The following is a 14,512-nucleotide window of genomic DNA, read 5'->3' on the forward strand; positions in this document are numbered from 1 at the left end:
AAGTTATAAGGGTTAAAATTTGACCAGCGATTTCTCATTTTTACAACGAAATTTACAAAACCATTTTTTTTAGGGACCACCTCACATTTGAAGTCAGTTTGAGGGGTCTATATGGCTGAAAATACCCAAAAGTGACACCATTCTAAAAACTGCACCCCTCAAGGTGCTCAAAACCACATTCAAAAAGTTTATTAACCCTTCAGGTGCTTCACAGCAGCAGAAGCAACATGGAAGGAAAAAATGAACTTCAACTTTTTAGTCACAAAATCTTTTAGCAACAATTTTTTTATTTTTCCAAGGGTAAAAACAGAAACTGGACTCCAAAAGTTATTGTACAATTTGTCCTGAGTACGCCGATACCCCATATGTGGGGGGGAACCACTGTTTGGGCGCATGACAGGGCTCGGAAGGAAAGGAGCGCCATTTGACTTTTCAATGAAAAATTGGCTCCAATCTTTAGCGGACACCATGTCGCGTTTGGAGAGCCCCTGTGTGCCTAAACATTGGAGCTCCTCCACAAGTGACCCCAATTTGGAAACTAGACCCCCCAAGGAACTTATCTAGATGCATAGTGAGCACTTTGAACCCCCAGGTGCTTCACAAATTGATCTGTAAAAATGAAAAAGTACTTTATTTTTCACAAAAAATTACTTTGAGCCACAATTTTTTCATTTCCACATGGGCAGCAGGATAAAATGGATCCTAAAATTTATTGGGCAATTTATCCTGAGTAGACTGATACCTTACATGTGGGGGTAAACCACTGTTTGGGCAGACGGCAGGGCTCGGAAGGGAAGGAGCGCCATTTGACTTTTTGAATGAAATTTTAGCTCCAATTGTTAGCGGACACCATGTAGCGTTTGGAGAGCCCCTGTGTGCCTAAACATTGGAGCTCCCCCACATTTGACCCTTATTTTGGAAACTAGACCTCCCATGGAACTAATCTAGATGTATGGTGAGCACTTTGAACCCCCAAGTGCTTCACAGAAGTTTATAACGCAGAGCCGTGAAAATAAAAAATCATTTTTCTTTCCTCAAAAATTATGTTTTAGCAAGCAATTTTTTATTTTCACAAGGGTAACAGGAGAAGTGGACCCCAATATTTGTTGCCCAGTTTGTCCTAAGTACGCTGATAACCCATATGTGGGGGTAAACCACTGATTGGACACACGTCAGGGCTCAGAAGGGAAGTAGTGACGTTTTGAAATGAAGACTTTGATGGAATGGTCTGCGGGCGTCACGTTGCATTTGCAGAGCCCCTGATGTGCCTAAACAGTAGAAACCCCCCACAAATGACCCCCCCCAAGGAACTTATCTAGATATGTGGTGAGCACTTTGAACCCCCAAATGCTTCACAGAAGTTTATAACGCAGAGCCGTGAAAATAAAAAATCATGTACAAGGGTACCAGGAGAAATTGGACCGCAAAAGTTGTTGCCCAGTTTATCCTGAGTATGTTGGTACCCCATATGTGGGGGTAAACCACTGTTTGGGCGCACGTCAGGGCTCGGAAGGGAGGGAGAACCATTTGACTTTTTGAACGCAAGATTGGCTGGAATCAATGGTGGCGCCATGTTGCGTTTGGAGACCCCTGATGTGCCTAAACAGTGGAAACCCCTCAATTCTAACTCCAACACTAACCCCATCACACCCCTAAACCTAATCCCAACTGTAGCGATAACCTTAATCACAACCCTAACCCCAACACACCCCTAACCACAACCCTAACCCCAACACACCCGTAACCCCAATCCCAACCCTAACCCTAATTCCAACCCTAAGGCTATGTGCCCACATTGCGGATTCGTGTGAGATTTTTCCGCACCATTTTTGAAAAATACGCAGGTAAAAGGCACTGCGTTTTACCTGCGGATTTACAGCAGATTTCCAGTGTTTTTTTGTGCGGATTCGTATTGAGGAACAGGTGTAAAACGCTGCGGAATCCGCACAAAGAATTGACATGCTGTGGAAAATCCAACGCAGCGTTTCCGCGCGGTATTTTCCGCACCATGGGCACAGCGGATTTGGTTTTCTATAGGTTTACATGGTACTGTAAACCTGATGGAAAACTGCTACGAATCCGCAGTGGCGAATCGGCTGCGGATCCGCGGCCAATCGGCTGCGGATCTGCGGCCAAATCAGCACCATGTGCGCATAGCCTAATTCTAACCCTAACCCTAGTTCTAACCCTAGCCCTAGTTCTAACCCTAACCCTAGTGGAAAAAAAAATATTTTCTTTATTTTATTATTGTCCCTACCTATGGGGGTGATAAAAAGGGGTTCATTTACTTTTTTTTTATTTTGATCACTGTGATAAAACCAACCTGGAACGAATCTGCCGGATGGCAGATTCGGTGGGCGCACTGCGCATAAGCCCGCCATTTTGAAAGATGGTGGCGCCCATGGAGAAGACGGGCAGACACCGGGCGGGAGGCTCGGTAAGTATGAGGGGGGAGGGAGATCGGAGCACGGGGGGGATCGGAGCATGGGGGTGGGATTGGAGCACGGGGGGAGCGGACAGGAGGACGGGGTAGCAGACAGGACGAAAGAGGGGAGTGCAGCAGAGGACGAAGGACTGGGGAGGAGATCGGTGGGGGGGGGGGGGGCAAGACAAGGAATTCCAGCTATGGCCGATGATAATGCAGCATCGGCCATGGCTGGATTGTAATATTTCACCAGTTTTCATAGGTGAAATATTACAAATCGCTCTGAAAGTGAAACTGCCAATCACAGCGATCGTAGCCACAGGGGGGTGAAGCCAACCCCCTGGGCTGAAGTACCACTCCCCCTGTCCCTGCAGATCGGGTGAAATTGGAGTTAACCCTTTCACCCGATCTGCAGGGATGCGATCCCTCCATGACGCCACATAGGCGTCACAGGTCGGATTGGCACAGACTTTCATTACGCCTACGTGGCGTCACAGGTCGGGAAGGGGTTAATATGTACAACTCTAGTAACAGGAACATTAAACTTTTTGGAGATGGTCTCATAGCCTTAACCTTGTACAGGTTCACCTATTATTGTCTTTCTAAATTGAGAGAACTATCTCCTTAGCTTTCTTTTGTCCATGTTCAGTGTGGGACACACCATAATACCAAACAGCATAGTGAAAACTTTTCACCCTTTAGGCTGTGTGCACACGTAGCAGATTTTTCACGCTCTTTCGCTATAAAAATGCTATAAAACCGCTCACATTAAGCATCCTATTTAATAGAATGCAATCCGCATTTTTTGAGCACATGCTGCATTTTTTTCCTGAGCGGATTCGCATTCCAGAAAAAAACGCAGCATGTTCATTAAATTTGCGAAATCGCAGTGATTCCGCACACCTAGGAATGCATTGATCTGCTTACTTCCCGCATGGGGCTATGCCCACCATGCGGGAAGTAAGCAGATCATGTGCGTTTGGTACCCAGGGTGGAGGAGAGGAGACTCTCCTCCACGGACTGGGCACCATATAATTGTTAAAAAAAAAAGAATTAAAATTAAAAAATTGTGATATACTCATCTTCATTGGCCCCCGGAGTCTTCCTGCCCCTCAGCGCTGCACGCGGCCGCTTCCGTTCCTGTAGATGGTGTGTGAAGGACCTGCGATGACGTCTCGGTCACATGACCGCGACGTCATCAAAGGTCCTGCACACACCATCTATAGGAACGGAAGCCACTGAGGAGATCGGCTGTTTGCGGTAGGTGAGTATAACCATTTTTTTTAAATTATTATTATTTTTAACATTCTAGCTTTTACTATTGATGCGGCATAGGCTGCATCAATAGTAAAAAGTTGGTCACACTTGTCAAACACTGTTTGACAAGTGTGACCAACCTGTCAATCAGTTTTCCAAGCGATGCTAGAGATCGCTTGGAAAACGCTAGCATTCTGCAAGCTAATTATGCTTGCAAAACGCTAGTTTTCTGTGGGAATATGCATGCCAATTCCGCATGCGATATACCCGCGGCAGGAGGCGCAGAATTGCCGCAGAAATTTCCACGGCAATTCTGCAACATGTGCACTTAGCCTTAAAGGGAATCTGTCACCCCAAAATTTGCCTATTAGCTAAGGCCACCGGCATCAGGGCCTTATCTACAGCATTCTGTCATCTGAAAGATAAGAAAAACAGGTTATATTATTCTCCCCCGGGGCGGTCCCGGTTCGGTCCGATGGGAGTCGCGGTCCGGGTCCAGCACCTCCCATCTTCATACGATGACGTCCTCTTTTCTTCCTGCCATGGCTCCTGCAGTGCGCAGGTGCCGGGCCTCTCTGAAGTTCCCGACACCTGCGCACTACAGTACTTTGCTCTGCCCTCAACAGGAACCGCGGCAGGAAGAAAAGAGGATGTCATCGTATGAAGATGGGGGGCGCTGGACTCTGACCGCGACTCCCATCGGACCGGACCGAACCAGAACCGCCCCCTGGGTGTGTATAATATAACTTGTTTTTCTTATCTTGCAGGTTACATCGGGGGTTTATCTACAGCATTACAGAATGCTGTAGATAAGCCCCCTGATGCCGGAGGCCTTAACCTATAGGCGAATTTTGGGGTGACAGATTCCCTTTAAATATGCAGAATGGCTGATTACAAGTTTGCAGATGCCTGTTAAGCTAATTACAGGACACACCTTAGTTCACAATGGCCCTATGGTGAAATTATTTTCAATCTTTGCTAGGTGTATCATCATTTTTGTCCAACCATTTTCATAAGTTTATTTTCTTTTTGTTACATTTCCTATCGAACCACAATTAAAAGGCAATATATATATATATATATATATATATATATATATATATATATATATAATGTATGACACAAAATTGTTGGCACCCTTCTGTTAAAATAATGAACACCCACGGGGTAGTGACTTGAAACTGACAAAAGTAATTTTCAATTTAAATTCACAATATCAACTATTGAAAATCAGACATTGATTTTGAATATATATGTAAAATGTACACACACTTGCAGTATACACATTTGCTTTCCCCATCAACTCATTAGAACTTCGAAGATGCATAGATGTAATGCCAAATTAAAAACAGCAGAGGGTGTCAGACACAGATTCCAGGTCCTAAAAATGTCAACCAGAAATGAAAAGGTTTCTGGTTTGAATTCATCTTTTTGAAGACTGAAAGAAAATGTTAAAAACACAAATATATGGGCTCGCAGGGGAATAGTGCAATCAGTGAAAGTATTTACCATAAAGAATAATGATGCAGTTTTCAATTGGAAAGCTTATTTCAATTGCCAGTTTCTCGTCGGGTTAGGCAAATCATCTTTATAGATTATTTTTTATCTCAGGCTGGTTATCACTAGATCAAAAGCCTTAGGTGATGATTTTCACAACTGTGTGGCAATTCTGCCACAATATGGATCTTATTTATACATGCAGATATAATTAAATTCAAACATAAGGCATATGTATCAGTCACCAGAAGTTAAAGGGGCAGTTACACATTTTTGCCATCACCTTTCAAGAGAGTCCGCATTTGTGGGTTTTCTTTGTACATAAATGTTTAAAACTGAATTCATATTTCTGAAAATTTTAAAGCCACATAACTACGGTAGTTAAATATGTGGCAAATGCTAAAGTTTTGAAGAAACCACAGTATACAACTCTCTTGCTGCACTAGAATTCTTTTTTTCCCACTAAACTACCTTGCACATCGCCTCATAGGTAAGATATGGATAACACTATGTGCAATACAGCTTTTCCACACCGTAACATATACTTGACAGTAGCATAGTATCTTACCAACGGCTTGCAAAACCGACATTGCGGAACTGCATCTGCATTATGAAGAATTTGGTATGTTTTGCACTCCTCCGATGTCCACATTTTTGGTCCAGAAGGCCGCTTTCTTTTTTGACCATCATAAGAAGACAATATGATTGTGTGGTGATAAAGAAAATCCGTGATAAAAATGTAAAAATGGCAGCCGTATTAGCAAACAGCAATGTGCAAATTGACTGAAATACAATCTACAAAATTACATATAAATTAATGACAAATCAGTGCCTGTAGGATGCCAGCATAAGGGTGATTGTTACAGATTTATGTAGCTCTAAAGTTTTAGTAAGTTCCTATCATAAGAACATATTAAAGGGAACCTGTCACCCGGAGCGCCGGAGCCACAGCGCGAAGATAAGAAGAGGATATAATCGTAAGAAGATGGGAGGCCCCGGACCGGACCGCGGAGCCCATTGGACCAAAACAGAACCGGGACCGCCCCTGAGTGAGTATAATCTAACTTGTTTTTCTCACCTTTCAGGATACATCGGGGGATTATCTACAGCATTCCAGAATGCTGTAGATAAGCCCCTGATGCCGGTGGGCTTAGCTCAACTTCGATTTTGGGGGTGACAGGTTCCATTTAAAGCACCACTGCGGAGGTTTATTTAGTCTTTTATTCCCCTCCACCCCGAGAGGTATAACTAATGTCTGTTCTCTGCCTGTATGAAAAGATTTTACCAGCCACCAGCTTTTGCTCTTCCAGCGCCGCTCTGGTCCTGCTTCCCCATCTTGTCCTGCTCCTGACTTCCAGTTAGGGCTTACGGTCAGAAGCTCTCCGTTTAAGTGTATGAGAACCTTGTTCTGACTCTCATAGCCTGACATTGAGAAGTGACTTCCGGTCTGCTCAGCAAATACTGAAGCGAGCCAGTCACATACTTGTCACACCTAGCAGAGAACAGCAGAAGACGGCAGCAGTTAAAGGAGCACGCCCATCTAAGGTTTTATGCCGAGCGAGCGTCAGTCAGGGCCAGGGGCGCAGTTATAGCCGATGCTTTCTACACCGAGAGCAGTGACTGAACCGGAGTCGCTGCAGCCCCCGTGAATGAAACCGTAATGTTGCCAGGGGAATAAAGTTACTTTTCTCCCCACAGTGTTCAGGTAGGTGCGGGCATCGGGCAGGTTAGTAACACTATTAACCTGCAGATTAACCCCATATCTACAGGATACTAGCATTTTTCTGCTGACAAGTTCCCTTTAATAGTAAGTCCCTCAATAAGACGTCGTTCTGACAACTATTTTTCAGGTCTGTGTTCCAACAGTATTTTTCCACAAATATTAATAATAATATTCTTTATTTTTATATAGCGCTAACATATTCCGCAGCGCTTTACAGTTTTGCACACATTATCATCGCTGTCCCCGATGGGGCTAACAATCTAGAATCCCTATCAGTATGTCTTTGGAATGTGGGAAGAAACCGGAGTGCCCAGAGGAAACCCACGCAAACACGAAGAGAACATACAAACTCTTTATAGTTTATGAGACTGTTCACATGTCCATTTTTTATCTGAATCAGGGTCTGTAGAATACAAAAAAAATGGACAGCATACAAATGTCATGCATGTTTCATTCGTGTTCTGGGTGTATTTTATTTTTTAATGGGTAGTAGACCCTTGGACATTTTTTGTATGAAAAAAAAGTGGTGATGATAAAAATAGGACAGAGACCAAAAGCAGATGAACATAGGGTTTAGCACACTGAAGAAAAAAAGTGGATTTTATTTTTTTTTTTCTCATATACAAAATAAACAGACCTCAAGTGTAGGTTCTGCTATTTTCCTAGGAAGATTCATCCAGCTATAGAAATTAATGTGCAGATTTCCATGCCATATATCTAAAGTACACCAAAAGAGGGACATAGTTGTTATAAGTAACAAAGTAAGTTCAGCCCCAGATTATGATACCTGTAATTCTTTACTATTGGGATGTCTTCGGAAGTCAATGGGTTGTATGGCTGGACAGGGATGGGCACAGCCAGAAGAGGGTCATGTGATAGAGTAGTATATGTGTCCTTTGCAGTTCAATAGCTCATCATAATTTAACTCTTTATGTGCCACTGATCAAATCGGTATGCTGCTTTTCAGGTACTAGTGGGCACCAGCGTGGCTGCATAGGTTGCACCAATTGTGTTTCCACCCCTGTGGCTACACATGTATGTTCCCCTTGCATAGCCAACTAAGCTCTATAGATATAAAAACAACATTTGGAGCTTTTTCTATTAACAAGTATTATCCGATGAACCTAATTTTCATAAGTGAGAATCCTGAACTATAACAGAATATGTGCATCAAGGTCTAGATGTCTGCAGATCAGTGTCAGACTGCATGTGGTATGGCAGGCTTGGAGGATAGGAACATTACACTGACAGAAGCTTTTGTTATCAATAATTTTCCATGTTGAAAACAATGAAGAAATATAATGCTCAGTCCTGCATCACACAACACAGTGCCACCAGCGAGAACACAAAGAGAAAGTGTCTAGAAAATCTGTCACATAGAACAAGACAATTTGGGAATAAAATGTGGCTTCAGTCCTGAAAATCTTATCGAATAGTTACAGATAAAAAAATAAAATTATCACATTACATCTTAGGAAAGCAAACATTTGTCCGGCTGTGACTTTAGACAGAAGAGAAAGGCATATGTAAGAGCTGCTGTCAGGACTCAACTTCTGTAACTAGAATTAAAAGCTAAACAAGTCCCCAGCACATAAATCACAGCTCAGTAATAGTGATGACGGCAGACATGTAACTTGCTATCAACAACTGCCAAACAGGGCGAGAACCATTCAGCTCACCGCGTTATGGACGTTCCTTTTAATTCCTTGTAACTTATGATGCAAGATATTCAATGAAGGATGTGCTCATATTTGATAGCAGGCATACATTGTGTGTGATGCTAAAAACAGTCTTTCTAAGGACATGTTACTACAATGAGTATTTGGTGAGTTTTGATGTTGCAGATTTTCTGCACCCATTAGGTAAAATAGGTTATCTGTGTTTCTGTTTGTTTTTTACACTTTATCTCATTTTTTATGCTGCAGTTGTTGATACAGTGTTGTGCGGATTAAACACGTTTTTAATTAGTTTTCGCTGTGGAAATGCACTAAAAAAGATGTGGATTTTCCTTGTCTAATGTAATTTTATGGGAAAATCCACACTTAAAATTCTTATTCTGCTTCTCCACCCTCCCAACAGCCTCTGTTTCTTGTACAGGTCACTGAATATTCAGAGACCTGTCTCCTTTTTAAAAATTCCATGCCACCACCAGCATTCTGTGGGTGGCGCATGCGCAGTGGGAGTTGGAGTCCTGTGTTCAGGTCTTCAATAAAATGGCGCCAGATATGCAGATCAAGATTTCGGCTCGGTGAAAAATTTAATGGCCGAAATCTTGATCTAAGTATACGCCGCCTTCGGCACCATTTTATTGAAGTCCTGCACACAAGAAACTGGCTCACACTGCGCATGCGCCGCCTTCACAATGATAGCCGCCTTCACAATGATAGTGGTGGCATAGCGGAATTTTAAAAAATTGGCCGGTCACTAAATAATCAATAAACAGTGACCTGTACAAGAAAGCAGAGGAGGCTGGTGGGGAAGAGCCGGTCAGGGGTTGTGCGAAGAACTAGAAGAAGACCCTGCCCCCACTTCCCCCCCCCCCCCCCGAAGCACACAAGACACCATTTTAAGAATACTTCACAACGTGAGTGGTCATCAGTAACTGAGTGAATCCATTTACATCAGGTATCATATTAATCAGCATCACAGCGCCATTATGGCCATGCTTTTAGTTTATAGGGCTAAATCCCACTGACAAGTTCTCTTTAAAGAAGGTGAAGCACGCAGCTCCTGGTTACAATATTACGTGCACACATTTGCCTTTCAACAAGCTTAGCGAAGTTAGAAAAACTTTGAAAGGAGCTAAACATTGAAAACTGTGTGAAAAGAGTTGCTAAGGAGAAAACATGTCTGAAATTTAACACTAAATATAAGAAATCACAGGACGCTTTGGGAAGAAGGTTCAGGCAGTGTTTTGTGACCGCTGGGTGACCCAAGTTTGGGACAGTCTAACAGACAGTCCTAGCATTTGTACTTCAAACACATTTTTCTTCCTGCATATAGCCTGCCCAGACACCTTCAGAGCCATTTACAACAGTTTGCTTAAAAAGGATAAGTCAATTTTCTGGGATTTTTAATTGGCCATTTGCACAAGATATTCTTTGTAAAGGAAAAGAAAAAAAAAGAGAAAATATTAACCCCTGGTAAAAATTACTGCACATGCATGGAATTTGTGTCAAATTATCTAGAAAGCTCACAGATTAACATTAATGCCTAAAAGAAGAAATACGAGGCACTGGCTGGAGGATCAAACAGATTGTGGCATTATTTCACATCGAAGCATATCCGGCTCTATAAACATGCCTCAAACTCCGCTCCTGTCACACTATTTATGGGGTCGCAGAGACTTCAGTGCCAATTAGAGTCTTATTAGCTTCTTGCTGAGTGAAAAATCTGACACCGTTCATACTGAAAGGAAGCACCAGCTACTCGGCCTCTTATTGCAGTTAGAGAAACGCACCCTCAATGACATAGTGAATCTTTAATAAGCAGGCAGAGCTGTGAACTTGTGAACCGCACACAGATGACCCAATGGGAGCAGTTAACTTGTGCTCCTGGCAAAGAGTTCTCAGGTAGTATTCGGTCCTGATCCTGCCCATCATGTGGTGCACGCCATTTAATGCTCATTTCTCATCTAAATAAGACCTCTCTTTATACACAGCCACCGTTCCTGACAGGCTCTGTGCTCATGTAACAAAGCATCTGCCTGAGCTGAGCACACAACAGGGATACCTGAAGTGACCGCTACTAGCAGAATTATCTGAAAGCTAGCAGTTTAACTATGCTACTGTATAGACTAGATCTGGCCTCGTAAGCGCTATGTGCAACGTAACTGATGGCAGTACCAATTGACTGAAGTAGCCTGTATCAAGCCTGGACATAGGATTACATTTTGGCACTTCTTAGAAAATCGGGCTAATGTGAAATTAATAATTAATAATTCACTTCTTCTCAAAAATGTTTTAAAAAAAAGAGCAAACCACTTGTAAGACAGTATTATGAAGAAAATAAAATAAAAAGCCTCCTGTCCATCAGACACCTCCTCTGTGACCATATGCTTTTAAAGTGCTTACATGTAAAAAGTAACAAATGTACTGTAAAAAAAAAAAAAGTAAAGAACAAATGTAGGCTAAATAGGCAGTTATCAATCAAAAATTGTGTGAAGAAGCCAAGTAGATGTGCTAATAAACTTATTAAAAGTTAAATTTTAACTAAAATAATGGCGCTCCTTTGGTCCACTATGAGTAAGACAAGACATACAGTGCCTTGCGAAAGTATTCGGCCCCCTGGAACTTTTCAACCTTTTCCCACATATCATGCTTCAAACATAAAGATACCAAATGTAAATTTTTGGTGAAGAATCAACAACAAGTGGAACACAATTATGAACTTGAATGAAATTTATTGGTTATTTTAAATTTTTGTGGAGATTCAAAAACTGAAAAGTGGGGCGTGCAATATTATTTGGCCCCTTTACCTTCAGTGCAGCAAACTCACTCCAGAAGTTCATTGTGGATCTCTGAATGATCCAATGTTGTCCTAAATGCCTAATGATGATAAATATAATCCGCCTGTGTGTAATCAAGTCTCCGTATAAATGCACTTGCTCTGTGATAGTCTCAGGGTTCTGTTTGAAGCACAGAGAGCATCATGAAGACCAAGGAACACAACAGGCAGGTCCGTGATACTGTTGTGGAGAAGTTTAAAGCCGGATTTGGATACAAAATGATTTCCAAAATTTTAAACATCCCAAGGAGCACTGTGCAAGCGATCATATTGAAATGGAAGGCGTATCATAACACTGCAAATCTATCAAGACCCGGCCGTCCCTCTAAACTTTCATCTCAAACAATGAGAAGACTGATCAGAGATGCAGCCAAGAGGCCCATGATCTGTTGTGAATTCTGTGGCAGAGCTCCCTCCTGTGGTCACAAGTGGTACTTCGGCTGATTCTCTCTGGGAGCTTCCGTTTGTGGAGGAAACTGGTACTGCTGCTTCTGAGTTTCCTCCCTCAGGTGATCTGGTGAGGTCGTTAGGTGCTTCTCTACTTAACCCCACCTAATGCTTTGATTCATGCTTCCTCTCAATGTTCCAGTGTTGGACTTGTGTTTCTCTGGATCATTCCTGTGGCCTGCTGCTCTGCATAGCTAAGTGCTTCTTTGCTATTTGTTGCTATTTTTTCTGTCCAGCTTGTCTATTTGTTTTGCTGGAAGCTCTGGGACGCAAAGGGTGTACCTCTGTGCCGTTAGTTCGGTACGGAGGGTCTTTTTGCCCCCTTTGCGTGGTTTTCTTTAGGGTTTTGTGTAGACCGCAAAGTTATCTTTCCTATCCTCGTTCTGTCTAGAATATCGGGCCTCACTTTGCTGAATCTATTTCATCCCTACGTTTGTCTTTTCATCTTACTCACAGTCATTATATGTGGGGGGCTGCCTTTTCCTTTGGGGTATTTCTCTGAGGCAAGATAGGCTTATTTTTCTATCTTCAGGCTAGTTAGTTTCTCAGGCTGTGCCGAGTTTCATAGGGAGCGTTAGGCGCAATCCACAGCTGCCTCTGGTTGTGTTTGGAGAGGATCAGGAATTGCGGTCTACAGAGTTTCCACGTCTCAGAGCTCGTTCTATTATTTTGGGTTCTTGTCAGATCACTGTATGTGCTCTGATCGCTATGTACATTGTGTTACTGAATTGCCTATCATAACAGTAAAGGAAGCCAAAAGTACTAATGATTCTCAATAGAGGGAAAAAAGAAGTTCTGAGACCATTTTTTTTCCTTTGCACTGTGATTTGTCTTTTTTTTCCCCTAGACATTTGGGTGGTTCAGGACACAGGTGTTACAATGGACATTAAAGGTCTGTCTTCATGTGTAGATCAGCTCACGGCAAGAGTTCAAGATATTCAAAATTTTGTGGTTCAGAATTCTTTGTTAGAACCGAGAATTCCTATTCCAGATTTGTTTTTTGGAGATAGAACTAAATTTCTGAGTTTCAAGAATAATTGTAAACTGTATCTGGCTTTGAAACCTCGTTCCTCTGGTGACCCAGCGCAACAGGTTAGGATCGTCATTTCTTTTTTGCGTGGCGACCCTCAGGACTGGGCATTTTCTCTTGCGTCAGGAGATCCTGCATTGAGTGATATCAATGCGTTTTTCCTGGCGCTTGGATTGCTGTACGATGAGCCTAATTCAGTAGATCAGGCAGAAAAAAATTTGCTGGCTCTTTGTCAGGCTCAGGATGAGATAGAGCTATATTGCCAGAAATTTAGAAAATGGTCCGTGCTCACTCAATGGAATGAATCTGTGCTTGCAGCCATTTTCAGAAAGGGTCTCTCTGAAGCCATTAAGGATGTCATGGTGGGATTTCCTATGCCCGCTGGTTTGAATGAGTCTATGTCTTTGGCCATTCAGATCGGTCGACGCTTGCGTGAGCGCAAATCTGTGTACCATTTGGCGGTATTACCTGAGATTAAACCTGAGCCTTTGCAGTGCGATAGGACTATGACCAGAGTTGAACGGCAAGAACACAGACGTCTGAATGGGCTGTGTTTCTACTGTGATTATTCCACTCATGCTATCTCTGATTGTCCTAAGCGCACTAAGCGGTTCGCTAGGTCTGCCGCCATTGGTACTGTACAGTCAAAATTTCTTCTGTCCGTTACCTTGATATGCTCCTTATCGTCGTATTCTGTCATGGCGTTTGTGGATTCAGGCGCTGCCCTGAATTTGATGGACTTGGATTATGCTAAACGTTGTGGGTTTTTATTGGAGCCCTTGCAGTGTCCTATTCCATTGAGAGGAATTGATGCTACACCTTTGGCCAAGAATAAGCCTCAATACTGGACCCAGCTGACCATGTGCATGGCTCCTGCACATCAGGAGGTTATTCGCTTTCTGGTGTTGCATAATCTGCATGATGTGGTCGTGTTGGGGTTGCCATGGCTACAAGCCCATAATCCAGTATTGGATTGGAACTCCATGTTGGTGTCCAGCTGGGGTTGTCAGGGGGTACATGGTGATGTTCCATTTCTGTCAATTTCGTCATCCACCCCTTCTGAGGTTCCAGAGTTCTTGTCTGATTACCGGGATGTATTTGATGAGCCCAAGTCCGATGCCCTGCCTCCGCATAGGGATTGTGATTGTGCTATCAATTTGATTCCTGGTAGTAAATTCCCAAAAGGTCGACTGTTTAATTTATCCATGCCTGAGCACACCGCTATGCGCAGTTATGTGAAGGAATCCCTGGAGAAGGGGCATATTCGCCCGTCGTCGTCACCATTGGGAGCAGGGTTCTTTTTTGTGGCCAAGAAGGATGGTTCGCTGAGACCGTGTATAGATTACCGCCTTCTTAATAAGATCACTGTTAAATTTCAGTACCCCTTGCCATTGTTATCTGATTTGTTTGCTCAGATTAAGGGGGCTAGTTTGTTCACTAAGATAGATCTTCGTGGTGCGTATAATCTGGTGAGAATCAGGCAAGGCGATGAATGGAAAACTGCATTTAATACGCCCGAGGGTCATTTTGAGTATCTAGTGATGCCGTTCGGACTTGCCAATGCTCCATCAGTGTTTCAATCCTTTATGCATGACATCTTCCGTGAGTACCTGGATAAATTCCTGAT

At 42.9% G+C, this 14,512-nt stretch overlaps 1 protein-coding gene across 2 annotated transcripts in view; it reads right to left on the reverse strand.

The window, feature by feature from the left end:
* The window catches only part of SKAP1 (src kinase associated phosphoprotein 1), an 834,367-nt gene that overhangs the window by 461,486 nt on the left and 358,369 nt on the right, over positions 1-14,512 (reverse strand). The gene's annotated exons all lie outside the window — the stretch shown is intronic.

Source organism: Ranitomeya imitator, chromosome 2, assembly GCF_032444005.1.
Source record: "Ranitomeya imitator isolate aRanImi1 chromosome 2, aRanImi1.pri, whole genome shotgun sequence".
NCBI classification, from domain to species: domain Eukaryota; kingdom Metazoa; phylum Chordata; class Amphibia; order Anura; family Dendrobatidae; genus Ranitomeya; species Ranitomeya imitator.